We start from the raw sequence: 25,711 nt of genomic DNA, 5'->3' as shown, positions 1-25,711 counted from the left end.
CGACATTGCTGCTTCTCTCTGGCAACCAAGTTTCTCGTAAACGATTCTAGTCACAAGTGCCCCAAGATATAACATCTGCCGCGTAACGGGCGGATTTGGGCACAAACCGCATCAAGCATGCATCATTTACCCGTTCTGATTTTGCAGGAAAGATACCTAGATGGTTCTGCTGGTCCTAGAAGTAGTGACTGCTATTTGTTTGTGGTGTCCTGCCCAACAGAATACTGTATTATGATGAAGTGGTTCTTTCGGTCAGTGTCGCGATGCTGCTCCGCTGCGTTGTCCTTGCTAATAAAAATAGCGGGAGATGCAGAGACAAATCCTGGTCCACCTCTCGCGCAAACGCCGGAGGTGGGCTTTCATTGGTACGACATACGATGCGTAGGCTCGAGCTCGGTCAAACAGCAATACTTAGTGAGCTAAAGAGCATCAAAGAAAAGCAACATGCCATAGATATGGCAATTACGCAGCTGCCTGGCCGTGCTTCGACATTGGAAGAAACCACAGAGTGACTTAGCATACCTAAGGCCATTGACCTTGATCCTTCTTTGTGTGACCTGGCTGCACAATAAATAAAGTTACAGAAAGATGTTACGATGCTGAGAACAGAGCTCGCCGATCAAACTTGCTTTTCTTTGGGCTCTAGGATGATGAAAAAGAAAAATGGGATGATTATGACCAGAATACGATTACCTTCTGCTCTCAACAGTTGGGCGTTACAAACACTGAGAGCCACTTTGAGCGCGTTCATCGATTATACTCTAAGACAAAATTACCCGGAAAAGAAGTAACGGAGCCCAATAAACGCGCGCGATGAACGTACAGACCGTCGAGGAGTAACACAGAGGGATGCGTGTCGCGTGCAAACAACTTAGTCTCCAAAGTTATGAACCGTACGGGGGATGTGGGCCTTGCGTGAACCGTTGTCGAGAAAACTAGCCCTCCTCTATTTGGCTCAGTCTTACTCCTCATTTTTGTGGTGACGGTTGGCTTTGCGCCGCGCTCTGAGAGCTCGACAATCTAGGAATCGCGCACTGGTGATTTGTGCGTACGTTTAGATCAGTGTGCGCAGCTGGTTTTACGTTTCGCCGCACCCATGAAGTCTGGAGAAGGCTTCGACACGTTGCCACGCCACGCTGTATATCTCTGGCTTAGTCAAGATGGTCACAACCGATTCAAGATACACCTGCTTTGGAATGAAGGCCAACATGGCAGCCGAGAAGAGAGCGGGCCTATCGGATACATCATTTCAGTCTGACTCGGGGCGCTAATCAGCGCTGGATTCTTTCACATGCAGGTCATCATACTCTCTTCTGCCGTACTGGTCGGGTGTGCGATATGGACCGCGCTTGCCGGCAATGGGCTTGGTCATTTTGTATATCGCAAGCACGAAATTTACGCCGAAAGTCAGCTGCGGCGTCTGTAGTTCGCCTGTGCTTTTTGACCGCCCGTAAATTGGCAACCATTGCCCTCGGTCAGCCAGACGCTTGCGCGTCGAGTGGTCGCCTGTCTTGGCCGCCGTGATAAGCTCCGGGATGACAATATTAGGCGGAGACCTGGTCACTGTTGTTTGAGCCGTCCAAAACATGTTGTGGTTGCTCGTAACGAATTTGGTTGTAGTAGGTCGTGCTCTGTAGGGGCACCGGCACGGGCTGGCGGGGCTTTACCTAGCGTCGGAACTGAGTCTGTGAAAATTGGTCACCATTACAGTTGGCTTCTTCGTCAATCAATCGCAAACAGCTCGGCGCCGGCCACTATAAAGGCTGCCACGGGGGCGCGCTCGCGTTTGCTCGCTGCACTCGCTCGAGTTTTAGAAAAGCGCCACATTACCGTCGGTTTTTAGACGCTCGCTCGAAACTAACTCGGCACTGTTCGTGGCGGCGGCTCTGCGTATGGTCACTCTCCCGTTCGAGGTTCACTGGCGGCAGACCCTCCGCATGCAACGCCGCGTTTAGTCTCGTGTTCGCTTGCTCGAGCTGAAAGGTGGAACTCATTAGAACTCACCACCTTGCTGGCGGCATGGTGGTTCACGGCTCCGCGGAGTTATGACTGTGGCTACCACACTAAAGCTGTTGCGCTACGGGGATCGAAATGCGTCTTCGACGATGTGTGACAACACGGCGAAAGTAGTTGCATGTCCTATTTTACACGAACGTTTTCATTTCACCTTGCGCGTATTTCCCATATTCATGCATATTCATCCTCTGTCATGTGTGAATAACTATTTTTACCATAATATTGTGCAGTCGTGGACACACACCGTACAGAAGGCTGTGGCTCTGTGCACTGGTGTCTGCTATGCCTGTCATCTATCACTTTGGTCGGAGTAGCTTCAGAAGGACTGTAAAAGATGTGAAGGTAAAGTTATTTGCGTGTTATATTTTGCACATACGTTTTTATATCAACTTGCTCGCACTTCTCATATGCCTGCATCCGCATCTTGTGTCTCGTGTTGCTTGACTATTTTTACAATGTTTTTGTGCAGCATGTAGAAGGCCGTGTGCACTGGTGTCTGCAATACCTGTCACCTATCGCTTACGTCAGAGGTGCTTCACAAAGACAGTACAAGATGTGACAACAAGGCTGGACTTCTACGTTTCACAACGAATTCTCTTAAATAATGGAGAAACTTCATGTGTATAGAAAGAAGTGAAATATCTGAATGTCTCACTTTTGTCTTTCGTTTTTGCAGTGACTGCCAAAGCAGTGACACACAGGTGGTTAAATCAGTTTTCGCGTGTTTTTCCCCATCATTTGTTTCTCACTGCGAAAAAAAAAACAGGCGAGAAAAGTGTTAGGCCTGTAAATAGTGAATAAAAAAAAACAATATTTCAACTGGGGTAATGTTCATCCGATCGAAGTATATGAGTGGACCAACCATTCGCCCAACGACGTGCAACTGGGAGGACTAACGATTGCGCGATGAAGTGTAAAGGTGGAGACTAACGGTTGCCCGACAAGGTGTAAATATCAGGACCAAATGTTAAAGGTAATTTGCGAGAATAACGGTTACCTGCTAAGGTGCAATTGTGAGGACTAAATGCTAGTTCCCTGAGCTGATCTGTGGGGACTAACTGTCAGACCCGGTGCCATTAGTTCCTTAAAATTAATGATTGTGGCAGTGCCATTAGTTCCCAAAAGGACGAACCACACAACTTTTTAGCACCCTTTTTCCTTGTAGTGTAGGGAAATTCGCAATGAGTAAGCACAGACCTATCATCGCCAAACTGGCACTCTTCAAACCCAGGCAGCGAATTCTTGCTTCTGCGCACAAGCTTATAGTTTCGACTTGTTCTATTAGAGAAGACTTTTCTGTGGCAACTAGGTTTGCAAGGCGAAAGCTACTTGAATTTGTCAGGACACAGGATAAGTGGAGCAACCTGGTTTTTGACAAACTGTAGATCGATAAACACACGTATGTGTGGAACAGCGCAACAGACTGTGTTATAGCATCTGCTAGATAGCTAGACTAGGAAAAAAATCTGGCTAAGCCTAGACCCCATAGCAACAGCTCTCATCATTACCTTCATTTTTTACTGATATTGGAAGTTTTCTTCCAAAACGTGATGATGGTTATTCTTGCTTGGAGGATGCTGATAGCAATATCCTTGAACTGAAAGAAACATGGATCCATCCTGGTGAAAAGGACAGTGAAATTTTTGCGAAACCGAATAAGTATGGCCTATTTAGAAAGCATAAAGCTGTTAAAAAGGGGGGCTGTGTTCTTAGAGCAATGGGAAAAAAAATTGGCGTCGCTCCTGGTGAAAACCAACTCTTGCATTGAAATAGTGTGGGCCGCCTGCTCTACATCAGTGGCGAAGAAACTGGTTGGTGTATGCTACCGTTCACCGCATTGCAATAGTTCTTTCATTGGCAAACTCTGGAGTTCTATTACTTCGGTAACCTGAAAGTTTAATTTTTTTATAATTATTTTAAATACTGCAACCTTCAAAGAGGGTTTTAGCAGAGTGGGTATACATTTGTTATATTTACAAATTGGCAACAAAATAAAAAGAAAACAATGTATCTACAATTTTTCAGAAGATGATAAAAAGAGAAAAAACAAAAACTTGATATAAACAAGTACAAGTGTATTCAATGAAATTAAATAAGCACTGTACTCAAGATGACCACCAGTGTAGAATAAACACTGCAGAGATTGAAACACACAGCATACTACATGTAATAGAGCACACAGAGTCATTACTGGAGCTACGTAGTAAAATACTCAAAGGTGATCGCGAAGCATTATTGTTATTGAGGTTATTCCATTCAGTAATTGGCCTGGAAAAAATGAATAATTGAATGCGTTATTACGGATGGTGAATGGTGTCAATGTGAACTCGACCCTCTGCCTTGTGTCATATCAAGTCGTAAAATAAAGTATGTGCGATAAGTCTAGCCTAAAGTAACCTTTAACTAACTGAAACAAAATTTTAATCTCAATACAATGTTTCTCTGTGTTGGAGTTGGGAGGCTGGCTCTTGCTAATAAACATGTTATTTAGGTACGGTCTAGACTGTTATAAATCTAACAGCTCTCTTACGATTTTTTTTCATTTTTTCATGTTGGTTTTATTGTGAGAATACCAAATTGTTGATGCATAATCTAGAATAGGTTGATCAAATGCCTTGAATGCAGTAAGGTGAATGGCGGCAGTGGAAAGCTTCAGAGCTTGGTTAAGATAAAATAGTTCGTAATTGCAAGTGCTTGATAGAGTTTTTATGTGTTTTGTCCAGTGTAAGTCATACGAAATTCAAAGACTAAGGTATTTGTAGTGTTGTACTTCCTCCAAGAGAATATTATTCACTGAACATGTCAAATGAAGAGGGTCATGTTTGTGACAAAGTTTCGTAAAAACGATGTTTTTATTATTAACTGATATCTGCCACTCATCGCAGCAACGAATGACCTTATTCAATGCATTGTTTAAATGAATTTGGTCGTTCTGGTTTTTATCTCTGTGTACAGGATAAAGTCATCAGCATATAACTTGACAGTTACCGGTATACCATGTGAAATATCGTTGATAAATAACAAATATAGCAGTGGCCTGAGCACTGAGCCTTGTGGGACACCTGAATCAACTGGTACTATACGGGAACAGTCATTGTTGAAGAAGATATACTGTTTCCGATTTGAAAGATAAGCGGAAATTCAATTTAAAAGCTGAGTATTTTAAGAAATCAATCCCATTTGAACAGCAACTTTGTATGATAGACCGTGTCGAAAGCTTTTGCAAAATCCATAAAATTACATCTACGTGTTTTTCGGAATTTATAGGTAATGTGAAATCATGCACTGTACTTACCAGCTAAGTACAGGTAGAAAATTCTTTCCCGATTCCGTGCTGTGAATCTGATAAAATGTTGTGCTCATCTGAATATTCAGAAATATTCTTATGTATTATATGCTCAAAGAGCTTAGAGGAAGTTGAAATTAAGGAGGTAGGGCGACAGTTACATACTGGTGATTACCCCTCTTATGTAGGGGCTTCACTTTTGCAGTTAACCAGTCATTCGGAACTTGACCGTCTTGCAAAGATTTAGAAAAGAAACTCTCAAACACTTTGACACCCACAGCGCACAGCGTTTTAGGAACCCATTCAGCACTCAATCAGGACCTGAACATTTTTTAACTTCAAGTTTCAAAAGCAAGTTTAAAAATACCTTTTTATCCATTACAATATCAGGTAGCGGTGGTTTTGCCACATCAAGTGTTCCAAGATTCCGTTTTTCTTAGTAAAAAACAGATTTAAAATGTTCGTTGAAAGCATTATAAAGAACATACGAATCACTAGTTTCTACACCTACAACTTCAAAAAAACTTGTGTGGTCACAGTGCTAGGAGAAAGCAATCTGCCGAACTTCTCAGGAGACGAAGACGTTAAAAGCGGAAGTTGGTCAATATAGCGTTACCCGTCGAACAATACATGAGGACACAAAGTGCCCTGCAGACATCATTTACCTAGTTGGACATTCTAATTGTCGGCAAATAGATCAGTTTCTATTGTCATCTTCTTGCCACAGTGCAACAGAGCTCATAAACCTCTCCTTAGACCTAAGTTTTTTCATGGAATTAAAAACTTGTACTAATATTCTAAACCTCGTTTTTCGCAACGCTCCTGAATCAATTGACGATGTCCTGTGGCTTGACGGCTTTAGTGATCATAGACTTATCCAGTTACAATTGGGTATTCCTCATGAATTTCAGGGTAGTACTATCACTGAAATCCGCGATTACAACTGAGCTAATTAAAAAGATATGAATATTGCACTTAACAAATTTTTTCTACAAGCATTGATTGATTGATTGATATGTGGGGTTTAACGTCCCAAAACCACTTCATGATTATGAGAGACGCCGTAGTGGAGGGCTCCGGAAATTTCGACCACCTGGGGTTCTTTAACGTGCACCCAAATCTGAGCACACGGGCCTACATTTCCGCCTCCATCGGAAATGCAGCCGCCGCAGCCGGGATTCGAACCCGCGCCATGCGGGTCAGCAGTCGAGTGCCTTAGCCACTAGACCACCGCGGCGGGGCAATTCTACAAGCATAATTCCCTTCAATTTTTGATAGAACAGTTTAGCAGAACTGGGTGCTTTTCAAAAACTTGCTAGCGAATTTAGTACACTGACACGTTCCCGTGGAGGTCATTTCCAATAATAAAGCTAATCCATGGTTTGACAAACATCTGCGTCGTCATCTCAATAAACAGAAGCGCCTGCACAAAAAAGCTAGGCTTGTACTTACGTCATCAATTTGGGAAAAATAATGCGAATGCTTAAAAGCAATACTGTTGCGCCATTTGAACTTTAAAAAAGAAATAATTTCTCACGACGTTCCTTGCCTCTTGAAATATAACCCCAAAAACTTCGGACGTGTAGTAACTTCCAATAGCATTAGTGATCACATTTCATTGTATGACGATGACCAACAGCCACTGCCTTATGTCATAAATCCGCATGCCTTTAACTAATACTTTGCTTCGATATTTACGTAGAAACGTCACTCCGACATACCCTTTGTTCCTGACCAAGATTATCAGTACCTGAGTGTGATTGATGTCTCCGCTGAAGATATCGCTAACCTCTTGAAAATTCTTAAGGTCTGAACCAGTGCACGAGTTGACAACATAAATTCTAAAAGTTTGACAAACGCGGTTCTAATATGAAGACAAATTCTTTGTCATACTTTGCAGCTATCATTATCATCCGGCTTATTACCCCCGAACTGGAGAATCGAAAGTCATAGCTTTTTCAATAGCGGTAATAAACTTTCCCCGCAAAACCCCCGACCCATATTACCTATATGCATTAGCTCTGAATTACTTGATCACATTGTCGCCTCTCATATTTACGCTCACCTCGAAAATAATTTCTTAATATTTTCTTAGCAACATGGGCTTAGAAAAGGTCCATCATGTGACACGCACTACTATTATTCACGGCTGATTTGCACAATAACATAGATGCTGTGGTGTCTGGTTTCGGTTCCGGTTTTGGAACCGGTTGGCTGGCCCAATAGGGCATTGTACATACGTGTATAATAGCATGCTTGTGTACATAAAGAGACTTTCTGCTTTGCTACCGGCTGCTGCCTGCTTGTTGTCGGCCCGCGCTTCAGCGCCGTGCCCTGTGATCTCCGTGCGGCGCGTCAGCCACGCGATACTACATTTCGGCGACGAGGATGGGATCTTGAATCCACGAGCATCAGGCGATAAGGTGGGCATCCAGCCTTGTTTGTGCTGTCGACTCAGCACACGTGCAAGCTGTGGCATCGGTAGTGTAAATACTGCATAGATTTCTACTTTTCTAAACTTTCCGTGCCAGTCTGGTCACGAGGACTAACGACGTGCGCGTCTCTTCCCAACTGCCTTCTCAACGCCCTCTTCGGCAATCATGAATGCGGCTATACCTCCGCCCCCGTTTTTTCAGTGCCCTTGTTGACGCCTATACTATGGAGGCAGTGGCTTCCCGTGTTACAGGTCTACATCGACGCCGCTGCCAGGGACGCCACGCCGGAGCACAAGAAGGCGATGCTCATGAACGCCTTGGGCGTCGAGGGATAAACACCTACCTGTGTGCCGCCGTTGACGAGCAGCTGGGGGCCGACCGGCCAACTAAGCAAATGACGCTGGGTGTGTACGACGCAGCTCTTGCGCTGCTTAATGAACTATTTGAACCTCAACCGGATGCGGTGTATCTGCGTGCTCAGTTCGAAGCCCTGCGTCAGTAGTGGCTAGACCAGTCGGTAGTGAAATTCATTCAGGAAGTACGCTGAGTAGCCAAGCTTTGTGAATTCTGCGCGGTGGGCGATATCCTCGCTTTGGACCAGGTCGTCCCTGATATCGTGGCGCCGCACCTACAAAGAATTTTTTCAAACATGGGCAAGGACTTCTCCATACACAAGGCGATTGACGTAGTGAGAAAGGAGAATCGCGTCGATTGCTACAATTATCGGGAGCTCAAGTCGACGCCGTGTCGTCGCGTCCGATGCAAGATGGTGGCTCAGCTCGCTGAACTATTCAAGGTGCCAGGCCAAAAGGTGGCCGTTCTCCTCAAGCTCCCAGGAAAATGGCGCCGGTGGGGCTTCTCCTGTGTCGTGGTGGCTAGAATTGGGAGGTGACGCTAACGGGAGCTCGGAAGAAAGAAATTTATATAGCGCGAGGTGAAAAAACGGACACAGGAAGCAATAGACTGAGAGGACAGAGCACTACTAGCAAAAACATGTTTATTTTCGACCTCCAAGCCACTTTTAAGCCAAAATCGTCAGGCGAGCAAGCAGATAAGCACGTTTATTCAGATAATTGCACGACAATGTCATCTACCTGCAAGAAAAAAACAATAAATAAGACAACGAAAAAACATCACAGATAAAATCACGTATAACTGCCTACACAGGAACAGCAGTTCCTTGGGTGACAAGGCAATTGAAGGCTTGTTGATACACACACCTCCAAGAGCATCGATAAGTTCGGCTTCTATGATCAACCGAGTCATCTCATCCTTATGCCGACCAACAATGATAGTACTCTGGAACAAAGGCTGGCACCCACACGCGTGAATGTGAAGAGCGAGAAAACCTTCTGGCTGCAGTTTATCCACCTTGTAATTGTGTTCTTTCAATCGCTCATTTACACACCTACTGGTTTGGCAGACATATTTTTTCCCACCTGTGAACAGAATAAGATAAATAACGAACGAAATGCACTCCACAAATTTGTGTGTATGCCTTTTTGTGCACAACACCCTTTCCCCACAGGACGGATTTGTCAGCCCACACAATTTCTCAAGTTTACCACGTACTGAAAATAGCACCCTAATATTGTCTCGACGTGCCCCTTTCTTTAGGTTATGTGACAGCTGGTGAACATATGGAATTATGGCCGTGCGTCTTGATGGTGCCGGTGAATAAACATGAACATTAGATTGCCTTGAACTTGCACGAATACTTTTCAACTCTTTTTTCCGCAACTGAAACTAAAACATGATCCGGATAGCATGATCTTTGCAAACGTGTTATCTGGGTATGGAAGTACTGCTTCATAAGGTGCGCACATGACTTGTTCAATGCGTTTTTGAGGCAAGTCGTCGCAATGGCTCTCTTGGTTAGTTTGGAATGACCGGAATGAAATGGGAGTAAAGTTTAAAGTTTTCTTAGCACGTGAATCATAGCACCAGCATAGCTGGTTGTCAGAAAACTGAACACTTAAATCTAAAAACCTTATTCATCCGTCGCTAGGCCATTCTACTGTCACTTCAAGGGGCCTAAGACCATCACGAAACACATTCAACACACTAGTACTCTCACGACGGCTAAGAAAGTGTTCCGATATGTAGATGATTTTATTATTTTTATTGACAGCTCGGGGGAAAATTTCCAAAGTGAGAGTACTAGTGTGTTGAATGTGTTTTGTGATGGTCTTAAGCCCCACGAAGTGACAGTAAAATGGCCTGGCGACGGACGAATAAGGTTTTTAGATTTAAGTGTTCAGTCTTCTGACAACCAGCTGTGCTGGTGCTATGGTTCACGTGCTCAGAAAACTTCCCATTTCATTCCAGTCATTCCAAACTAACCAAGAGAGCCATCGCGACAACTTACCTCAAAAACGCATTGAACAAGTCATGTGCGCACCTTATGAAGCAGTACTTCCATACCCAGATCACACGTTTGCAAAGATCATGCTATCCGGATCATGTTTTAATTTCAGTTGCGGAAAAAAAGAGTTGAAAAGGATTCGCGCAAGTTCAAGGCAATCTAATCTTCATGTCGATTCACCGGCACAATCAAGACGCACGGCATAATTCCATATGTTCACCAGCAGTCACATAACCTAAAGAAAGTGGCACTTCGGGATAATATTGGGGTGCTATTTTCAGTACGTGATAAAATTGGGAAATTGTGTGGGCTGACGAATCCGTCACCTTGGGAAAAAGTGTTGTGCACAAAAAGGCATACACACAAATTTGTGAAGTTCATTTCGTTCGTCATTTATCTTATTCTGTTCACAAGTGGCAAAAAAATATGTCGGCCAAACCAGTAGGTGTGTGAATGAGCGATTGGGAGAACACAATTACAAGGCGGAGAAACTGCCGCCAGAAGTTTTTCTCACTCTTCACATTTACGCGTGTGGGTGCCGGCCTTTGTTCCAGAGTACTATTATTGTTGGTCGGCATAAGGATCAGATGACTCGGTTGATCATAGAAGCCGAACTTATTGATGCTCTTGGAGATGTATGTATCAGCAAGCCTTCAATTGCCTTGTCACCCAAGCAACTGGTGTTCCTGCGTACGCAGTGATACGTGATTTTGATTGATTTGTGGGAATTAACGTCCCAAAACCACCATATGATTATGAGAGACGCCGTAGTGGAGGGCTCCGGAAATTTGGACCCCCTGGGGTTCTTTAACGTGCACCCAAATCTGAGTACACGGGCCTACAACATTTCCGCCTACATCGGAAATGCAGCCGCCCCAGCCGGGATTTGACCCCGCGACCTGCTGGTCAGCAGCCGAGTACCTTAACCTCTATACCACCGTGGCGGGGCGTGATACGTGATTTTATCTGTGAAGTTTTTTTGTCCTATTTATCGTTTTTTCTTGTAGGTTGATGACATGTCGTCCATTTATATGAATACACGTGCTTATCTGCTTGCTCGCCTGACGATTATGGCTTAAAAGCGGCTTGGAGATCGAAAATAAACATGTTGCTAGTAACGCTCTGTCCTCTCAGTCTATTCCTTCCTGTGTCTGTTTTTTCGCCTTTCGCTACACACTCTAAAAAAATATCGAGTAAGAAGGGTGTCTTTTTGTCCTCCCAACAATGATCCTCATCATGCTTGCGGGCGCTTCCTTTCTTGAAAACTTGGTGCTGGCCACTTTCATATGGAGAATGCAATGTAAACCTAAAAATGGGCCTGTCGATCGTGACCGGAATGTGCCGAGCGCGGGGCTATAGTGCGAGGATGGAACGCAATATAGATGACGATTATCGTTGTGGGACAACAAGACACCCTTTTTACTCGCTCTTTTTTCAGAGTTCATAAATTTCTTTCAAATGTTTCACCAAGAAGCCCATATGACCACTCTTGAGGAGCTCGGAGCCGCTCTTCCGTTTCGAGCAGCGGGGCGGTGGCCCTGTCGGCGGAATGGTGATGCTAGTTACGCGCGCTGCGCCTTGAGCGCGCGGACCTTTTAAAGAGGCACGATTCAGATAAATTGGCAATTCAGATTGGCGATTCAATTGGCGATTCAGACTATGACGATGGCTGATAGAACTCCATTTTAAGCATTAAAAAATTGGCTGCCGCTGCGAGACTTCTGTGACGTTAAATCTGCGTAACTACAAGCTTTTGTTCCCATATCTCTGCAGTGTTTTGGAGTGCAAGGCGATGGCTTTGTTAAAAGAAAATATTACCCAAGTTTCAGGGGAGCAAAACAAAGAAAATAATTATTGCATATCATATTATTATAATATCTATTGCACATCATAGAATACAAAATGAAGTTTGAATCAATAAATGAAGTTTTAATCAAGAAATAAAGTTTTAATCAATCAATCATAGAATATAGGGTAAAATAATGAAAAAATACGCACACTTACATACGCTCGGGAGTAGATAAAAACATTGAAACATTGCACACAGACAACGCATCGCTTGGCACTAAGTAATGAGAGGCATACAATCACTTTTCACTCGGCAAAAAAACACCAGTAGAGCTTTACGTTACAATATCAAACTCAGAGCACACGTCTAGGCTTCAGCAATTTCAATCTTTCAGCTTAGCGTTTCGCTTGCTGTTCTGAGCTTTGACATGAAAATGGAGCCTAGTAAGAACATAGAACTTGATCATTTTGTTTGTGAGGGACATGCTGTAGTGAGGGCCGCCAACAAGTGTAAGCTTTCTTAGCTGCAAGAAGGAAACCAAGTCCATGATGCTGTCAGGTTTGACTTCTATCACACTGAAGCAGTGGGTAAAAGTGTTCTCGAGAGTGGTCACGAGTTTATTGAGCTTGGCTGATGGGTACAGCAGGCCTCCTAGGTCAACAGCAGCCGTGAGGGATGCTGCAGCTGGAGATAGATTGTTCTTGTCTTGTAGGAGCTGCTGGCTGCACTCTGCACATTTGGTGCTTGTAACGCTTTTTCTTGCCACATATCCAGCCATGTAGAGTATGAGTCTGGCATCGCTGCTTTGCATGACAATGTCTGCATGCTTGGTGCCGTGGCCGTATCAATGAGCACTTCATGTGCTTCAGCAAGGTTTCCTGCGTCAAGAAGCTCGTCTAACTTCCTCCGAGGAGTGAGGTCCTTTCCGTTGTCAGCTCGCAGCAGACTTCTCAGTAGTTCAGAGGACACATTGCTTCTTTTCGGTGGTTTTACCAAATTCCGGAAGCTCAAAGTGTGGACCGAGATTAAGAACTGGGCGGCAGTCAAATAATCATTGCATCCAGACATTTGTCGGATGATTCCAAACAGCCTCTCCTGGGGGTCCTGACTCAAACGGCATGTCATCATATATCTGAAGTTAAACTTCATCGTCAGGTAGCTGAGAAGGTGTAGCGTGCTTGATAAGGTAACACGAAGCACCTCGGCTGTACTGCGGCTTAGAAAACCTCTGGAGCCAGGAACTGTTTCTCAATCGTCCAGGTAAGTCAAGAAGTTTTGAATGCACTTCTCGGGCGTCCCTCCAGGCTTAAGTGCACCTGAGCTGCACCTTAAAGTCATGGCCTCAATGAGCCTTCTCATTCTTTCCACAAAGCTGACTGTCGCCGCTGTGCTCACATGCTTTTCTTCGATGGTTGTATTGTACAAGAAAAGGCCTCTGAGGACTTCGTCACTGCAAAGCAGCACTGCATAACTTACCCTCATGTTCCCAAAGCCATTGAGATGCACGACCGATTTGCTAATATGAGGGATGGCTTTGAGAGTCGTGTCATGCTGTTCATCAAGCTTCCGGGCACAGTCAATAGCGTCAACACTGGCATGGCCTTCTGGCAGTTTCACGCCCATTCGAACAAAAGTGTTCCTCACATATTCAAGAAGGTGTGGGAAGTCCGAGATGAAGGGCAGAAAACGTTCTGAGTCTGTAGGGTGCTGCCTTCTACAGACTGTGCTTCCTTTTCTGTCGTGTATGCCGAATGAGTGCCACATGCTTCTGTTCCACGCAGCTCCAACAGTGGTGATAAAGTCTACGTGCAGACCGGCGTTTTCGCACATGACTACTGCTTCGAGGATTATTTTGCCTAACATCTTGGACTTCACATTGCTGCGTGATGCGAACACCCCAATAATCTTGTGCCACGTGCCTGTAAAAGGCAATAACAATACTACAAGATCATGGTCACATGCTACAGAGCGCTCACTCTCTGGTGTGAACTTCCCAAGGTCCACAAAACCTTCGATCGTGCCATCGGGTCCGAAGCTCTAGTGTTCGGATAGCTTAATCTCATCAATTAACAGCCCACCATGGCGCTGGAACAAGTCAAGATTTTGTTTTTTCCGCCACAGCACCAAACACTTTTTCGCTAAGGCCGAACCCACTCCTGTAATGCTTGAGATATCGACGTAGTGATGTTCGAGAAGGCAACGCCATGATGTTTTTGCGTATGTGCTCATAGAGGCGTTGGCTTTTCATGGACATATTTAGACACTCTAGAGCCTATTCACTTCATACTTCATTCCTTTTGTGGATTTTCTTTTATGCGCTGAAAAGCACGCCTTGACTTGTTGCTGTTGCTTAATGGGTACGGCCTTCACCGCTTCTTCTAATGCTGCAGAGTCATTCTGTGCATTCTTTTCTTTCATTTGTTTGATGAGTGATTTAGCCTGCAGGACACTCAGGCGACTCTTTTTCGCTTGCGCTGTTCGCAGCTTAAGCCTGTATGAAAGATTTTGGGACTAGGCCACATTTTTGCCTTTTGTTCGCCTGTAGGACTCTCGATTCAGGAGCAGTCTTAGGAGGTGCTTGCATTATGGGCAGGCTTTTTTTGGCGTTGGATCAATCCCTCGGCAAGATGGGCTGAAGGTTCTGCCAACAAAAGTCTTTTCCTTGTACTTTAAATTTACGCCCAGACACACTTTCAGAGGCGAACCGGCGAGCCCAGAGGCAAGCAGACGAGAGAACGCGAAGCGCGTGCTTCGCCCGCATCACTATGCCGACAGAAGCGCCGTGGTGGCCGTCGCGCGGCGCTTGAAATGGAGGATCGTGCGCGCTCGGCGAATATGCGGGCGCTAGCGTCACCTCCCAATTCTAGCCACCATAACTGTGTGCACCTCCTTGTCCTTTGCTGCTGCAAACACCTCCTCTTCAGCTTCGCCGCCAGCTCGCATGGGTGCCTGTTATTGCTGCGGCTCGACGCGGCATTGGGCAACTCCACCGCTTGCCCTGCCAGGAGCCGAACATGTTCCCGGTGCGGCCATAGTGGACACTTCACGTGTGTCTGCCGCAATACTACGGAGTTGACCGGTCATCAAGGCACATCGGCAGTGACGAATACAGTTACTGTCCTGCGAGTTGGCGTCACAGCTGGCCGTGCTTCCGAGGCACCTGCTCTTGCCTTGTGTCCTGCAGTTGAGCATACCCTGACTGCATACGCTTTGACTGGGAAGCTGTCGCGAGGGCGGCTGTTCAGGTCGGGTCTGCCGCTGCACAGCATCCTCTTCCTGCATCAGTTTTCTATCCTTCGCTTGCGCTTGCTCGCGTTCTGCATGCTGCTCCTCCTGATTTGGCTGTACTTTTTCCGACTGGTGATCATTCCTGGGAGACTCTTTCTATTCAGTGTCCACCAAAGGTACATCGGCCGAGCGTCCAAGCCATGATTCCAGAGTTAGTCTCTATTCTACATGCTGCCGAGGTGCTTCCAATAATCGCGTCCGCGCTGGGCATGTCAGTTCCTGTTGGGTGCATGGCACCTGCATCAATTGCGCTGAGCCGTGTCCCGTCTGAACTTCAGCCCTGGCTTGTTCCGGCCTCTACTTCGCCGGAAGTGTACCGGAAAGAGAGCACATGGGCTAATTTTTACGTGCCACCGGACAGCTGTGGGTGGCGCCAGTGCAGCCGCCTGTCGTTGGAATGGCACCGCTACCAGTGTCGGCACCGTACACTTAAACATTGATGTGACTGTGCGGCCATCCTCTCGCGGAGGAGGGGATGATAGGTGGTGTATTTCGCACTGTGCTTTGATTTCATGTGGCTTTGCTTGGTTTGATAGTGTGCTTACTGTATATTCGTATCCTTCGTTGTGCAACGTGCAGTGTGTGCTTGTGTTACCCCCCTCCCCACGCTTTCTATTCAAGGGGAAGATGACATTAGGCTGCTATTCTTTCTCAAGTGTGCATTGGTTTTGCACAGCCAAAACGTAAATCTCTAAAAGAACTGCTTACTTTCTCATACGTGTACCAGCTTCTTTTCCTATACGTACCAGACCCACTGAACTTTCCGACTGAATACACACACACACACACACACACACACACACACACACACACACACACACACACACACACACACACACACACAAACACACACACACACACACATATATATATACGTAAAGTATAAAGAGTCTGGCTTCGGTTGCCGTAGAATTAAGGGAAAATAAGTATACGCCTCTAAAAAACTGTTTATTGGTGACGTTTCGATCGGAGACCGATCTTCATCAGACAAAATTTAGTAGGCTCCGACGCGCTTTTTTGCCATCGTCCAGCGGAGAGAGAGAGAGAGAAAAGAGAGAGAGAGTAAAAGAAAAATATACATATACCAGTGGCCCAACCACCCATCATGCACTGATAAGCAGTTAAACGGCCAAGTGTGCGTACTACGCATAGCACGTGCATTTTGTGAGGGAAAAAAACGCATCTGGGCCAGTGGCAATACCACCCATTATACATTGATAAGTAGTCAAACGACCACGTGTGCGTACTACCAAAGGCAGGTGCATTTTGTAAAGAAAAATCAAAAACGAGTGGTCAAACAACATACACTCACGCCAAGTTTTTTGGTCCAGGTGGTTATATTAAGGAAATTCCAGTGGTAAAAAGTTTCACTCCTTAAAATCACCTCTCATCAGCTTTCCCCGTAGCTTGTAAAGAATACCAAAGTACATTCCTTGCGATCATTGTGGCTGTCGCGTTCCACCTGTTCGCCCCCTTTATAGTTGCTCTTAAAGCTTGGTGAGGAGGGCTACGTTAGAACGATGTGATAAATTCTTAAAAAAAGAGAAAAAAACGGAAAAAGAGAAAAGATTAACAAACAAGGGCTACGCGTGCCAAAGCTCCGCAGGTGCAGGATAGGCACATGCCAGGCTGCTACGATCTCCGGTCTGTGGCTCAAGAATATTAAGCAGTATATAATGCAGGTTGTTTTTCATGTTTTTGCCTCTGGGGTTGAATGTGTCATTTTCCTTGGTTGTCGGGTGAGTGATTTCTTTGAGAGGGGGGGATTCTTCGACAGTGGTCCACCTTTCTCGGAATGTGCGTGGCCATGCCACACGCCCGAACACGTGCTCCGGACGAAATGAAAGGAAAAGAAAAATGATAATGAAAAAAAAAGAAAAAGAAAAAGAAGTAGGAAAAAGAAAACCAGAACGTTTGGTTAGGATAAATATTATCCTGAATCTTCCAGAGCGCAAATTGAAGAGAGTATGCCTGTAGTGTCATTTAGACCAGCGTTTAATGTATTAAATTTATAAATCATGTATGATTCGCGCTGTTCACGTTCCCTTGTGCTAGAGAAACTGCTTTGTAGGAGCGTGACCTTTATGGAATAAAATGGGTGGCTTCCGCAGTTATTATGACGAGACAGAGACAGATCCGGAAGTGAATGAACATGTGAATGGTGGTTATTGAAGCGGATGCGGAAGGCTGTGTCAGTCTGTCGTATGTATTGAATACCGCATCTTCTGCACTCCCGAAGGTATATTAGATTGAAGCTGTCACAGTTAAGGTTTGAAATAATGAAGTACTTGAAATCGGATTGTGTGCTTTCAGCAACGTTTGTTACCTGTATGTGTTTGCACACCTTACACCGGGCTTTGCCACCTGGCTGACATCCAGTTATAGACGTCTTGTCGGTTTTTGACCGCACAAGATAAATTTTAATGTTTTTGGGGCGTCTATATACCCCTCGTGGAGGGTAAGGGAAAACTTTTTATAGCCGTTCACTTTGTTGTAAGATGTTAAAGTGTTTCTTTAGAATTTTATTTTGTTAGGGGGGTTGCTACCAAATGTTAAAACCAAGTTATTCCGTCCCTCTTGTTTCAATTATTTCTGCTGGTCAAGTAGCTGCTGGCGATCTAGGTTTGCCGCTTTGTGTATGGCGTCGTTGACTATGGAAGGAGGATATTGTAGGTATGTAAGTACCTCGCGCAAGTTCTCTGCGTTAGCCTCAAAGTCTTCGGAATGGGAGCAAATTCTTCTGAATCGGTGAGCCTGGAAGTACGGGATAGATGTCTTGCAGTGACGAGGGGGACAGCTATCAAAATGAAGGTATTGCTGCCTGTCTGCGGGCTTTTTGTAAACGTTAGTAGCTAATGACCCAGCCTTTACTGTTAGGTGGACGTCTAGAAAATTTATTTCATTTGTTGAGTATAAATAAGTGAACGTTATGTCTGGCTGAACTTCGTTGAGCGATTCTATCAAATAATTAGGCTGTACTGAGTGTTTGTCCAAATAATAAAAATGTCATCGAGGAAGCGCCTGTAGAGAAGTGGCTGAAGTTTCTATCAACCCAGAAAATAATATCTTGCATTCTTACATCCATAAAAGCTCACTTCTGCTACACATAATTTAAAAGAGCACAATGTGGTAAGGTTCTGTATTTAGTGCATATTATCTGTGTGTCTTTTAAAGTGATTATATGGCTTTTGAAATAATCACCATTATTCGAAACTTATGAATTTTTAATTTGCAGGCATGAATGTCTATATGGTGACCAAGCATTCATAAAGTGGGCATGCATGTGTGCAGGAAGGGGTCTTGAATAGATTGCACTCATTATCGACCAAAAATGGGTAGCACAGGCCATATACGCACTCTAGGATCAATTTCATGATTATTGAAACACACATATTTATTCAATTTAGGTTGCTTTAAGGTATATATGTACATATTGTCTGCTTCCACCTTGAACATTGCACCATGCATCCGGCATTCCGCTGAGCGCTTCTTGAGGGCACTTTGGTAACTATTACACAAACGTACAGACAGCTGTAAGTGGGGCCTCCACTTTGTTGACTGCTGGAAAACGACGGCCTCGCCAAATCACACTTCCTTTGCGGTGAAGCTAACTTTGCTCTTGCATTGATTGATTTGTGGGGTTTAACGTCCCAAAACCACCATATGATTATGAGAGACGCCGTAGTGGAGGGCTCCGGAAATTTCGACCACCTGGGGTTCTTTAACGTGCGCCCAAATCTGAGCACAAGGGCCTTCAACATTTCCGCCTCCATCGGAAATGCAGCCGCCGCAGCCGGGAATCGAACCCGCGACCTGCGGGTCAGCAGCCGAGTACCTTAGCCACTAGACCACCGCGGCGGGGCCAACTTTGCTCTTGCAACAGTACAAGCTTATCTAAAATTCGGCACTGTTCTTAAGAAGTGCAGTAAGTGCGGTTTGTTCTATCCAGAGCAGCAAAAAACAAAAACAAGAGGAGCAGCACCTGGACACGGTAAGGCACAATTGCAGTACTTCTCGATAACAGTGCCGGATTCTCTATTTGCGAATACACAGAGAAAGCAAAACACTGCTGCCAACTTACCAGTAGCTTCACTGCATAGCCACTATGTTTTAAAAGACGATGATGCAAAAGCCCCACCTATAGCTGTCGCTTTGTTTCAGTGCTAGCTTCATGAGGGCCGGCCGTGTGCATGGTGCAGGTTCACGTGTTCAGGATGGAATGAACGACATAGTACATGTGTTCAAGTATTAGGAAACCGTATGTGGCCTACCACACAGCATGGTCTACTGAATATAGATCATTCTGCATTTCTAGCCATCTCCAGCATCAATCCTAGATTTGGCCCACTGGTACGTCGACATAGAACACCCTTCCAGCACTCATTTGAAAGGGTGTTATGACATCACAGCACCCTTTTTAAAGGGTGCACTCATTACACCCTTTAAAATTTTTGCTCAGCACCCTTTTCTTAAGCACTCACCCTTTTTTGAACACCCAATAGGGAGCAAACGGTGCTCCTCTGGCGACAAGCTCATTTACACCCTTAAGGGTGGGATTTGGTTTAGTGTGTGATGAGAGGTGAATCTGAGGAGTCAAACTTTTTACCACTGGAATTTGCTTAATTTAGCCACCTGGGCAAAAAAGCTTGCCGTGAGTGTATGTTCTTTGACCACTCGTTTTTGATTTTTTTCTTTACAAAATGCACCTGCCATTGGTAGTACGCACACGTGGTTGTTTGGCTGCTTATCATTGGGCCACTGGTATATGTATATTTGCTTTTTCTCTCTCTCTTTTTTTTTCTTTCTTTCTTGGCTGGACAATGGCAGAAAAGCGAGTCGGAGCCTACTAAATTTTGTGTGACGAAGATCGGTTCCTGATCGAAACGTCACAAATAAACTGTTTTTTAGAGGCGTATACTTATTTCCCCATAAATAAATAAATATATATATATATATATATATATATATATATATATATATATATATATATATATATATATATATACTCCAAGTCGTCGAAGTTCGCTAAAATACTTCGCATTTAATACCTCGATTTGTCAATATGGATGCATTCTAGCTTTATTTCTTTCTGGAGACGTGTATGGGAGTAAAATGGTATAATTATCGTCGTTGAATCTTGTTGCCCTCCAATCGTGACACATCGTTTTACTACTTATAAGGGTGTCAACCGAAGGCCAGTTATGCTTTGGGCAGCCAAAGGCCATGCTCAGGTTACTGAAGTAAAATAAGTAATTATACCAGAATATTGTTGAAAACTTCAATTAGCTGGCCTATATTTACTCATTATGTCTTTCACAGTGAAAGTGGTTCAGTTGTCATCGTCTCTTTTATTGTTAACTATATTTGTAGCACAATGGCAATATCAGAATCATGATCACTTCAAGTACTCTCGCGCCGCGGCGGTGGTCTAGTGGCTAAGACACTCGGCTACTGACACTCATGTCGCGGCATCTAATCTCGGCTTCGGTGGCTGCATTTTCGATGGAAGCGAGAATGCCGTAGTTTGGTGTGCTCATATTTAGGTGTACTTTAAAGAACCCCAAGTGGTCTAAATATACGGAGCCCCACTATGGCATCAATCCTAATCATAAGGTAATTTGGGACGTTAAGCCCCTTATATCCATCAATAAATACAGTACTCTCTACTGCATCAAATCAAAGGGTCCCACATGCATCAGAACGGCGTCTTTTTAAAGAAAACTGAGAATTCATCGAGGTATACTGCTGAATAAGGAAATGGTGAAAATTGTCACTGCTTTCTTAAGTGAATTGCTTGATACCAGGTACATCAAACTCTTAAGGCACGTTTCGTTGTTCTTGGACTAGCAAAATGTTTTGATGTTCCTTCTTACATTGCCCAACCTATCCACAGAATACTGTGAGACTCACGGTGCGTATGGACGACCATAAGTGACCAAAACGCGCCCGCAACGTACCCGTGGAAGTTCAGTCTAGATGGGGAGTAGACGTATGGCGGCCGCCTGCACTCTCTTCCCTGTATGCTGCTTCTGTGGTTCGACGGGACGTAGCTGCAAAGGGAAACTGGGGAAGCGTCGCGGGCGAGTGTGAAGTGCTTTACGCTACGCGAGCGCAGCGTTTGCGTCAGCTGTGATTACATTTTCGCGTAGGCGAGAATTCATGAAACGGCGTTACAGTGAAAACAGTGCTAGTTCCATAAACCCATTTATTGGAGGGTAACCAATTAAAATTAAGTATGGTTCTTTTTGGTTTTGTTGATTTCAGTAATCTAATACCTTTGTAATAATGCTAGTTTTTACTATTATTCAGTAATGACTAATAATTCATTCTCAACCTTTTAATTCAAGATATTGAGGAACCTACCAACCATGTGCGTAGAAGAGGCACTCTTCTGTCTGCGCTTGCAGGTCAAGGCATCAGTTTTTCTTCTTCAAGCGTGCCCGCATACTTTACAGCCTGCATACGACAAAGTATGATGTGTTTCCAGCACACACGAATCTGTTGCGGAAGCATCGAAATTATAGGATCTCTTATATGAGCGGCACTAATGTGCAGAAAAGAGAGCCCATTGGACAACATATACGCCCCAGCATTGACTTCGCCTCTCTTACACCTTGGCGCGAAATTTCCGAATGAGCGCGTTGTTCAAACTAGTGGAATGCTGGGCTAACTGGCGCAACATAATGTCCAAATATATATAGTTCCACATATTGAGCGTGAGCTTATACCAAGTGAAAAACAGTTTCTCATCATACGCAAGCTCCTCCAACAGTGCAGCAGCTTTTTCGATGCTCCGTGGAAGCGGCGTGGTATAAAGAAAAGAGTGGACCACGCCCTATATATATATATATATATATATATATATATATATATATATATATATATATATATATATTGAAACACCACGGGTTCAGCTGACGCTTTATTCAAGCAACCACAGGATGGCGCCGATGATGAAGAGGAACGGACGAATACTGATGATGGTTATTTACAGATGAGGAAGATGTAGTCCAATGAATTCTTACACTAATTTCCCCCGTCGACGGAAGCGGCCAGCCTGGCCGCGAATTACGCTGTGGAACGCATACGATAGGGCTTGAGACGCGAAACGTGCACAATCTCTGTCCCACGGCAGCGTGGGTCAGTGGGGGCATGAACAGGTGTGACACGGTAGTTGACCGGTGAGATCTGTTCGACAACTTTGTAGGGGCCATGATAGCGTGACTCAAGCTTCTCGCATAAGCCAGGCGTTCGCGCCGGAGTCCACAGAAGTACATCGTCGCCAGGACGGTAGAGAACGACGCGGTGACTGGCATCGTAACGATGTTTGCGATCCTCTTGGCTAGCTTCGGTGTTTACTCGGGCAAGACGACGGCATTGAGCAACACGGGACAGAAACTGGTCGCATACGAATGGTGAAGAGTTAACGGGGCCAGAAAAGAATGAAACGTCGAGTGGTGATGTCGGTTGGCGTCCGCATACTAGGAAAAATGGAGAATAGCCTGTGGTTCGTTGAATTGACGTAATATGTGCATACGTGACAAAACGGAAGTATGGCATCCCAATTGCGATGGTCCGGTCGGATATACATAGACAGCATGTCACACAGCGTGCGATCAAATCTTTCCGTTAAGCCATTGGTTTGTGGGTGATAGCTAGATGTTGTTTTATGAACTGTTTTTGATGCTTGAAGAACTTCACTGAGCGTGCTTGAAAGAAATACCTTGCCCCGGTCGCTCAAAAGAACACGAGGGGCTCCGTGACGTAGGTAAATAGCATGCAAGAAGAATGTTGCTACTTCCGAAGCAGTTCCTGAAGTGATCGAGGCCGTCTCAGCGTACCGGGTCAAGTGATCAACGGCGGTGACGATCCATCTCTTGCCGTCTGATGTAGTTGGGAGGGTCCCGAAGAGGTCAATTCCGACGACAGAGAACGGCTCTGATGGACAAGGAAGTGGTTGTAGGGTCCCGACTGCAGCAGTGGTGAGCCGCTTGCGGTGTTGGCAGAGTGCGCACGAGGCGATATATTTAGCTACCGTCGTGGAAAGACCTGGCCAGAAGAATCAACTGCAGATGCGCTCGTATGTTTTGTAGTAACCCAAGTGTCCTGACGTCGGGTCATCGTGGGAAGCGCGCAGAACTCCAGTGCGTAGTGCGCGTGGTATGACGGGAACCCATCGGTGGCCTTCCGGGTGGAAAATGTATCGATGTAGCACATCGCCCTCCAACTTGAATAGTCGAAGTTGTTTCCGGAGCCTAACATTTGGGGAAGATGAAGCGCCGGTAAGCCGACAGGTGATGTCAGTGCAATAAGAATCGGCTCGCTGGTGAGTGGTAAGTACTGACGAAAGGGTGGATGAAGGTAGAGAAGAAATTGATGATATCGACGAGGCGTCCTCCGTATAGCCTATTTGACAAGGGGATGTGACGTGCGCCAAAGACTGTGGCAAAGAGCATCGTGACAAAGCATCGGCATCTTGGTGTTGTCTTCCAGTCTAGTAGATGACGTCGAAGTCATACGAATGTAACCGGAGAATCCAGCGGCCAAGTCGTCCCGACAAGTTTTTGATTGTGGACAACCAGCAAAGAGCATGCTGGTCTGTCACAACACTAAACAGTCGACCTTCTAGATACGGACGAAATTTTTGGATGGACCAGACAACAGCCAAGCATTCTTGTTCGGTTATCGAGTACCTCTTCTCTGCAGAGGTGAGAGTGCGGCTTGCATACGCGACAACTTTCTCGCTAAAGGCATGGTCACGCTGGAGGAGTACGGCACCGATTTCTGGTCCACTAGCGTCAGTGTGTAATATCGTAGATGCCTTGTCATCGAAATAACAAAGCACCGGTGGGGATGACAGTGCCAGCTTGAGCTCTTGAAACGAGGCTTCGCATTGATCATTCCAATCGAAGGAACCGGCACTAGCAAGGAGCTTGTGGAGAGGAGCGGCAATAGTGGCAAAGTTGCGAATGAAGCGGCGAAAGTACGATGCGAGTCCAAGGAAACTGCGTAGTTCCTTGGAACGAAAGGGTCGCGGAAAGTTGAGGACTGCGGAAATTTTGTCTGGATTGGGCTGGATGCCATCTGTTTCAGAAGGACCAGAGAGACCGCATAACCGATACGTCTTCGGTTTATTGTTGACAGAACAAAAAAAAAATGTGCAGAGCGTGACCCTGGCTGCTTCTTCTTCCTCGCCTCCGAGCTCCATCTTCAAATCTGTTTTCAACATCTTCCCGCCGGCCAGATTCAACCGAAGCAACCTTCGAGAGAATACAACAGTTGAATCGGCCTCTTGACTAATTTTCCTTCAGGTGTACGAAGCAAGCATGTTCTCACTAGTCCATCCTTGCCTGGAAAAATCTTTTCGATCTTGCAGAGTTTCCACCGAGTTCTTTTTCGCGCTTCTCCAAGCAGAAGTACATCTCCTCCTTGTACATTTGCGTGACGCTCTGTTTTTCTGCTGGCACACTTAAGCTCCCTCAGGTACTCCTTTTTCCATCTGGTACACCATGTTATCATAGCCTGTTTTCTTGCACTCCAGTAATTCAGCAAACTGTATTCTCCGAGTCTGTTTTCTTCCTGCTTGTTCATTGCTTGCCTGCCTCCTATAACGTCCGCCGGTGTGATGGGTTGTGGCTCGTTAGGATCATCATACACATAAGTGAGAGGCCGGTTATTAAGTACTCCTTCTGCTTCAACAACCACAGTCCGTAGTTCTTCTTCATCCAAAAGTCGAGCACCTATAGTTTTTGCCATGGATGTCTTAAAGCTTCTGATCAGTCTTTCATAAAATCCTCCCCACCATGGAGCTAACTCTACAATAAACTTCCATTTTATTTTCAGGTTACTGGTATACTGTTGAACCCTTTCATCTTCCATCTTTAATATCTTGTTCATCTCTTTCTCAGATTTTTTGAATGCTCTTGCATTATCACTGTAAATAGTTGTACACAATCCTCTTCTAGCTACGAATCTTCGGAATGCTTGTATAAACGCTTCTGATGACATCCTCTTGACCAACTCCAGTTGTATGGCTCTTGTTACTGCACACGTAAATATCACAATGTAAAACTTTGTAACTTTTCCGCCTTTCTCCTCTCGAGCATTTAGCGGTCCAGCAAAGTCTATACCCACAGTGTCGAATGGCCTCGTCTGTGTAATCCTGTCAGCTGGTAGAGGTGGAATTTCTTGTGCCATTGGTCTAGAATTGAATCTCCTACATGTGATGCATTTCTTTATCACATATTTCACCATTTGTCGGGCACGCAGAATCCAAAACTTCGTTCTTAGATGTGTCAATGTTGCCGCAACGCCACCGTGCATTGTTACTTGATGCGCGTTTAGAACTAGGAGTTCTGAAAAGTGACTTTCTCTTGGTAAAATAATAGGATGCTTCTCATCAAAGCTCAAATCACTCCACTGAAGCCTCCCTTTTACTCTCAGGACACCTTGATCATCTTCGAAGATGTTCGTGCCGTACAGATTCATGTTGTCATATATTCGTGTCACTGCATTTTGTAGCGTTTTCTGCT

General features: G+C 45.0%; 1 protein-coding gene across 7 annotated transcripts in view; it reads right to left on the bottom strand.

The window, feature by feature from the left end:
- LOC119170521 (polyamine-transporting ATPase 13A3) overlaps positions 1 to 25,711 on the bottom strand; it is a 1,084,416-nt gene that overhangs the window by 126,683 nt on the left and 932,022 nt on the right. Inside the window, exons 26-27 of one of the 7 annotated variants that reach the window (XR_012894535.1) lie at positions 21,543 to 21,635; positions 8,724 to 8,831 (exon numbers count right to left, since the gene is read on the bottom strand). The exons of 5 other annotated variants lie outside the window; for them this stretch is intronic. The gene's annotated coding sequence lies outside the window, so the exon portion shown is untranslated. Of the gene's footprint in view, positions 1 to 8,723; positions 8,832 to 21,542; positions 21,636 to 25,711 lie in introns of those variants that run through there. One more of the 7 variants, XR_012894534.1, reaches the window with a different exon arrangement.

The sequence above is a fragment of the Rhipicephalus microplus genome, chromosome 3 (assembly GCF_043290135.1).
Source record: "Rhipicephalus microplus isolate Deutch F79 chromosome 3, USDA_Rmic, whole genome shotgun sequence".
Lineage (NCBI taxonomy): Eukaryota > Metazoa > Arthropoda > Arachnida > Ixodida > Ixodidae > Rhipicephalus > Rhipicephalus microplus.
This window is presented reverse-complemented; position numbering and strand designations above follow the sequence as displayed.